This window comes from Cyprinus carpio, chromosome B19 (genome assembly GCF_018340385.1).
Source record: "Cyprinus carpio isolate SPL01 chromosome B19, ASM1834038v1, whole genome shotgun sequence".
NCBI lineage: Eukaryota > Metazoa > Chordata > Actinopteri > Cypriniformes > Cyprinidae > Cyprinus > Cyprinus carpio.
In genome coordinates, this window is record NC_056615.1 from 27,160,755 (window position 1) to 27,168,248 (window position 7,494).

At 34.2% G+C, this 7,494-nt stretch overlaps 1 pseudogene; it reads left to right on the top strand.

Moving 5' to 3' along the window:
* Positions 1 to 7,149, top strand: part of LOC109046231 — a 59,180-nt pseudogene extending 52,031 nt beyond the window's left edge.
* The last annotated feature ends 345 nt before the right edge of the window (positions 7,150 to 7,494 follow it).

Genomic DNA, 7,494 nt, shown 5'->3' on the forward strand with positions numbered 1-7,494 from the left:
TATATACTACTGGTTAAAGTTTTGTGGGTCTGTAAGATTTATTTATTTTTAATCTCTTAAAAGATGTTTCTTCCGCTCACTGGAGCTGCATTTATTTAACAAAATTTTTTTTGTAAAAACAGTAAATATTATTACAGTTCAGAAATGCCGTTTTCTATTTGAATATCTGTTCAAATATAATTTATTTCTGTGATGCGCAGCTGTATTTTCAGCATCATTACTCCAGTCTTCAGTGTCACATGATCTTCAGAAATCATTCTAATATGCTGATTTGAAGAAACATTTCTGATTATTATCAATGTTGAAAACAGTTGTGAGGCTTCATATTTTTACGGAAACTGTGATACATTTTATTTTCCAGGATTCACAGATGAATGGAATGTTCAAAAGAACATCATTTATTTGAAATGGAATCTTTGTAACATTATAAATGTCTTTACTGTTACTTTTGATCAGTTTAATGCAGCCTTGCTGAATAAAAGTATGAATTTCTTTAAAGGCATCACACTGACCTCAATCTTTCTCCCGTGTGTGTGGCAGCAAGAGCTGATCTTCTACACGTTCAGCGGTCAGGCGAGCAGTGGCCACACGGTGGCGCTGGAGCTGCTGCTGCGGCGCTGTAATGAGGTTCAGCAGTGGGTGATGTCTGAGGTGCTGCTCTGTCCATCGCTCAGTAAACGAGTGCAGCTCCTCAAGAAGTTCATCAAGATCGCCGCGCAGTGAGTCTCACTTCACCTCACGACTCACGTCTGTCCCGCAGCGTTCAAGACATCAGAACAATACTGACAATACTGCTTTTGATGACAGATACTGATTATTCTTATGTTTAATGAAATGATAATAATATATAAAGAATAAAAAATATTTTAATAAAATATATTCAAAATATTTTTTTATTATTATTCTGGTTTATTTTTTTTTATTATTAAATGATAATGAATTTCATGAGGCATATTGATTGTTTTTGTTAATAAAATAATAAAATATTTTATTATTTTAGATTGTAGTTTATTATTAAAACATAACACTGCTTTTTATGACAGATACTGATCATTCATGTTTTATATAAAAAAATAGATTTATTAAAATATTACATATTTAATTTTTATTGTTTTATTAAATGTATTAATTTTATTGTTATTTCATTGTTACAATAGAATATGTTTTTTATGACAGATATGAGTTATTCTTAGGTCTCATACAATAAAGTGTTAAATACAAACTCTTTCACAGATATAAAGAAAAAAAAACAACTGGAATATTTTATATATTAACTGGAATATATTAAAGTATTATTTTAGTTTTTATTTATTATTACATTTTAATAATGCATTTTATAACAGATACTTATTGTTTTTGTTTAGTACAATAATATTGATATATTAAAAATATTAAATATTTTATAATTTTAGTTTATTATTAAAACATAATACTACATAGTGGTTATTCATATATGTTTAATAAAACAATACTGAAACATTAAACATTTTATTTTAGTTTATATTTTATTTTATATAATAAAAAATGCTTTATATAATCTATATATATATATATTTATATTTAATACCTGTGACAATAATATATAATTTACATATTTAATCTTGTAAATGAATTCTGAAGACTGTCTAATGGTTTCTAATTGTTCTATTTATTATTACTGTAGTGGTTATTTTTGTGAAGTAGTTTTGCAGTCTGAATGCTTGTAAATGAATTTTGAGGACTGTCAAATGGTTTCTAATTGTACTAATAGTTTCTGACTGGAGACTTATTTAAAAGCTGCTCTATAGAGACACGCTGAATGAGGAGGTGTTTGAGTATTTAGCACAGATTTAACTCCACAGACGTCCAGTGAAGGGACTGTAGGCGTCTCGTCTGAGACGATCTGAGCACACTGTGTGTTTAATATCTGCTCATGATGATTTACTCTGTGTGTGTTTCAGCTGTAAAGCGCAGAGGAACCTCAACTCCTCATTTGCTATCATCATGGGCTTAAACACGGCCGCCGTCAGCCGCCTCAACCAGACCTGGGAGGTAAAAGCGCTCTCTACTCATGCTGGTTTATAGCCTGTGCTCACCAGCTCTCACAGTTTCTGTCTCGTTTCTGCAGAAAGTTCCTGGAAAGTTCAAGAAGCTCTTCTCTGAGCTGGAGCTGCTGACTGTAAGTCAAACCCTGTCTGTAAAGACTACATAAAACAGCGCTCTAATACAAACAGAGTTGATTCTGATTTCATGTCACATCAGTAACATAAAGAGATTGATCTGATTTCTTCCTCAGGATCCATCCATGAATCACAAAGCCTACAGAGACGCTTTCAAGAAGATGAAGCCGCCCAAAATCCCCTTCATGCCTCTGCTGCTCAAAGGTAAACACACACCTTCAAAAATATTCATCTTTTATTATTTTATCATGTTTCTATGTTATTATTAAAATATAATAATACTGCTTATATGACTGATTCTGATCATTATTGTTTATTAAAATATGTATATATTAAAAATGTAATAGTTATTCATAATGATATTTATTCATCATTTTAGTTTATATTTTATTATTAAAATATAACAATACTGCTTTTATGACAAAATGATTATTCTTATGTTCAATATCATAATATTGATATATAAAAAATATAAAATAATTTGAAAAAATCTGCACACTGTCTCTGGTTGTTGTTTGTTTATATTAAAAATATAAAATATTGTATTTTCATTTTTTTGTGTATATCACATTGTTAAAATATAATGATACTGTTTTTTGTGGCAGATATGGGTTATTGTTATTTATTTCTTTAATATTGATATATTTAAAATAAAAATTAATTTTATTAAAATGTAATAATGCTGGTTTTATGACAGATTATTGATTATTCTGTTTATTAAAATAATATTGACAAAATGATTTTATTTTTATTATTTTAGTTAATATATTATTATTCAAATATAGTAATATTTTTGTTTGATTACATAATATTAATATATTATAAATCTGTGTAATTGTTGTTTTATTTTATGTTTTATTATTAAATTATTGTAAAAGTAAAAGGTTAAAGTCCACTTCCTGTCACCTGACACAAATGCTTTAACTGTATAGCCAGCGATTAGTTTGTTGGTGTTGTAATGTTGTGATCTGTGTTGGTTTTCAGATATCACCTTCATCCACGAGGGGAACAAAACATTTCACGATAATCTGGTGAACTTTGAGAAGCTGGTGAGTGTTCTGTGTGTCAGTGATTGACAGCTGTCACTCATCACCGGTCAGATCATCATTGATTGACAGCTGTCACTCATCACCGGTCAGATCATCAGTGACTGACAGCTGTCACTCATCACCGGTCAGATCATCAGTGACTGACGGCTGTCACTCATCACCGGTCAGATCATCATTGATTGACAGCTGTCACTCATCACCGTCAGATCATCAGACTGACAGCTGTCACTCATCACCGGTCAGATCGTCAGTGACTGACGGCTGTCACTCATCACCGGTCAGATCATCAGTGACTGACAGCTGTCACTCATCACCGGTCAGATCATCAGTGACTGACAGCTGTCACTCATCACCGGTCAGATCATCAGTGACTGACGGCTGTCACTCATCACCGGTCAGATCGTCAGTGACTGACGGCTGTCACTCATCACCGGTCAGATCATCAGTGACTGACAGCTGTCACTCATCACCGGTCAGATCGTCAGTGACTGACGGCTGTCACTCATCACCGGTCAGATCATCAGTGACTGACAGCTGTCACTCATCACCGGTCAGATCATCAGTGACTGACAGCTGTCACTCATCACCGGTCAGATCATCAGTGACTGACAGCTGTCACTCATCACCGGTCAGATCATCAGTGACTGACAGCTGTCACTCATCACCGGTCTCATCAGTGACTGACAGCTGTCACTCATCACCGGTCACATCAGTGACTGACAGCTGTCACTCATCACCGGTCAGTCAGTGACTGACGGCTGTCACTCATCACCGGTCAGATCATCATTGATTGACAGCTGTCACTCATCACCGGTCAGATCATCAGTGACTCTGTCACTCATCACCGGTCAGATCATCAGTGACTGACGGCTGTCACTCATCACCGGTCAGATCGTCATTGATTTACAGCTGTCACTCATCACCGGTCAGATCATCAGTGACTGACAGCTGTCACTCATCACCGGTCAGATCATCAGTGACTGACAGCTGTCACTCATCACCGGTCAGATCATCAGTGACTGACAGCTGTCACTCATCACCGGTCAGATCGGATCATCAGTGATTGACAGCTGTCACTCATCACCGGTCAGATCGGATCATCAGTGATTGACAGCTGTCACTCATCACCGGTCAGGTCATCAGTGTTACTGACGTTTGTCTCTGTTCTCAGCACATGATCGCTGATACGGTCCGACTCATTCGCCACTGCCAGACGGATCAGACAGGTCAGACTCGCACAAAGATCATTTGTCTAATTTGGTCAAACTTGTATATGTCATGATTCATTGGATCAAAATGAATACATGGTTAATATTCTTTAATGTGAACTTAATGCAAATGCATAGTATGTATTGATATCAGGGATTTCAAATGAAATGTTGTTGGTTGATTTGTGCAGATATTTTATGCAGACGTTTTGCAGGTATGTTTGAATGCTATTTTAAATCTATGAACTGCATGGATTTGTCCTCTTCTCAGGGAACGAGCTTTCTCCGTGTGACAGTCCTGAGGTGCGCTCCAGCATCCATTACCTTCACATCATCGACAATCAGCAGACGCTGTTCGAGCTCTCGCACAGACTGGAGCCCCGAGTCTGAGACACAGAGAAAGAGCGCCGCCTGCTGGACAGATTCAGACTGAATCAGTGACTCTCTCAGAGCCTGGACACCACCAGAAAACACTTGTTTCTTAATGTAAAAAAAATGACTGGTGGTTGATGAAAGCTTTTTCCTGTCCGGGGGAAAAGTGTGAACTTTTTCAGCATTGTTTTGTTGAAATGCAGTTGTCAATGTTATTTAACTTCTACCAGCAACTCTGGACCATATTTATATTTGAATTTAATACTGCAGATTGTTAGGGCTGGGCGATATGATCATAAAATAATATATACAAAAATTATATTTAAATTTAAAAAAAATATAATAATTTTATTATGTAATTTTTCAGCCTTTTGAACATGTTTAGTGTATATTAATATTTATATATTTGGATTTAAAGGCTGATTTATTTTAGTCAATTTCAACCAATTTGATTAAAAATGTATAATGCAAGATTGAAAATACAGTAAAAATCATGTGAACACAAGAACTGATATATATAAAAAACATAAACAGCTATATTAACACACAAAAAAGAATTGAATCATTTGAATTGATTCATAGAACTGATTCATGAAATCGAATCAGACTTGTTTCTTTTTTAGGTCTGAAGTTCAAATCAGAAACTTGATGGCTAAATAATAGAATCACACTGTTGTATCAGTTTATGAATATTATGATATTTTGTAAACACAAAAACAAATATAACACGCGAATGAATCATTGAATCATTTGAATCGATTCATTGAAACCGATGGTTTGAACAACCAAAGTTCAAATCAGAAACATAGTGGCCAAAATAAAATCATCACAACATTGCTTCAGTCTTTAAATATATACAATATTTTGTAAGCACAAGAGCAAATATAATACACAAACAAATCTCTGAATCATCTGAATCGATTCATCGATAGTTTGAAATGATTAATGGAAATTAATCAAAATTAAGTGCGTTTTACTACTAATAAAATTTAAATCAGAAACTTAATTGCCAAATAATATAATCACATAGTTGTTTCAGTTTATATATATTATGTTATTTTGTAAACACAAAAACAAATAGGCCTATAACACGAAAACGAATCATTGAATCATTTGAATCGATTCATTGAAACCGATGGTTTGAACAACCAAAGTTCAAATCAGAAACATAATGGCCAAAATAAAATAATCACAACATTGCTTTAGTCTTTAAATATACATTATTCTGTAAACACATGAAACAAATATAACTTACTCAAACAAATCACTGAATCATCTGAATCGATTCATCGATATAGACAGTTTGAAATGATTCATGGAAATGAATCAAACTCAATTGTGTTTTACTACTAATGAAATTCAAATCACAAACTTAATGGCCAATTAAAAGTTATCTTGGCTTCAGTTTACTATATTTTATAAACACAAGAGCAAATGTAACATGCACATGAATTTATTTATGGAAATGAATCAAACTTACTTGCTTTTTACCGCAACTGAAGTTGAAATCAGAAACTTAAAGGTGAAATAACATCACAGTGTTATTATTTTATAAATGTATGCTATTTTCTAAACAGAGTATATATATCGCCCGGCCCTACTTTATAAACTGAGAGTGAAGGAACAAACACACGGTGTCAAAGGTCATGATGATGATGTCATATAGAGCCAAGTACTGGCTTCACACTGAATCCTGTTATTAGATCACGCTGAGGGTCTTCTTCGTGATTTTCTTTGATGTTTGATATTGGAGCTCCTTCTGCCGTGACATGCAGTGATCGTTCCTGTGAGCCGACAGTATTATTTCCTCCGAGCCGAGGCTCTTGAAGATGTTCGTTTCGTGGAGTTTTTGCCCTTCACTCGCTCGCAGTGCTGAAGCTCATGCATGCATACTGTATTTGCACTTACATCTTTCTTTGTACATTATCGTGTAAGAATGTAGATACGTTTATATCTGTAAAGAAATGTGGTTTGCAAACACAGGTTTCTGTGCCAAGCACTATTATGGGAGAGCAATGCAATACGAGGAGATTTTAATCTTGTCCATTGTTTTATAAAAAGCCTTTAGCTGCAGCTATGAACCCACGGGATCTGACGTCAAATCTGAGCTGATGACATCTGTTCTGATTCCTGATTTAATGGGAATTGTGGGTTTGTAAATGATCAGCTCGGGAAAGCGTGAGTTTTAGGCGCAGGATACTGAACTTCCTCAGTTTCTTCACTGCCACATTCATTCACACACACACACACACAGAAGAGCGAGTGGCTCGCCTGAATGTGCTGCGACTGAACACACTGCTTTTCTTATTTAAATATAGATCTATGGCACTTGTGTTATTTTGTGACATGCTGCTGTTCACAGATAGAGATGGGCATAAATAACTCTCTGATGCTTTGGTGAATCTCACAAAAAAAAAAAAAAAAAGACATGTTTAGTCACACATTTCACCCCGAAGAGTGATAAGTAAATAAATAATGAGAAACATTCTGTTCCATCACATTTTTTTTTTCTTTTTTATTATTATATTTGGGAAATTAGGTACAGTACAACAAATTTCTGGGTCACCAAATAATGAAAAACATGTACCCGATACAATTATTCTTTCTTAATTTATTGTTATTTTATTTTATTAAATTAAATTCAGTACAACAAATGTTTGGGTCACACATTTTACACCAAAGAGTAAGAAGTAAATAAGTAATGAA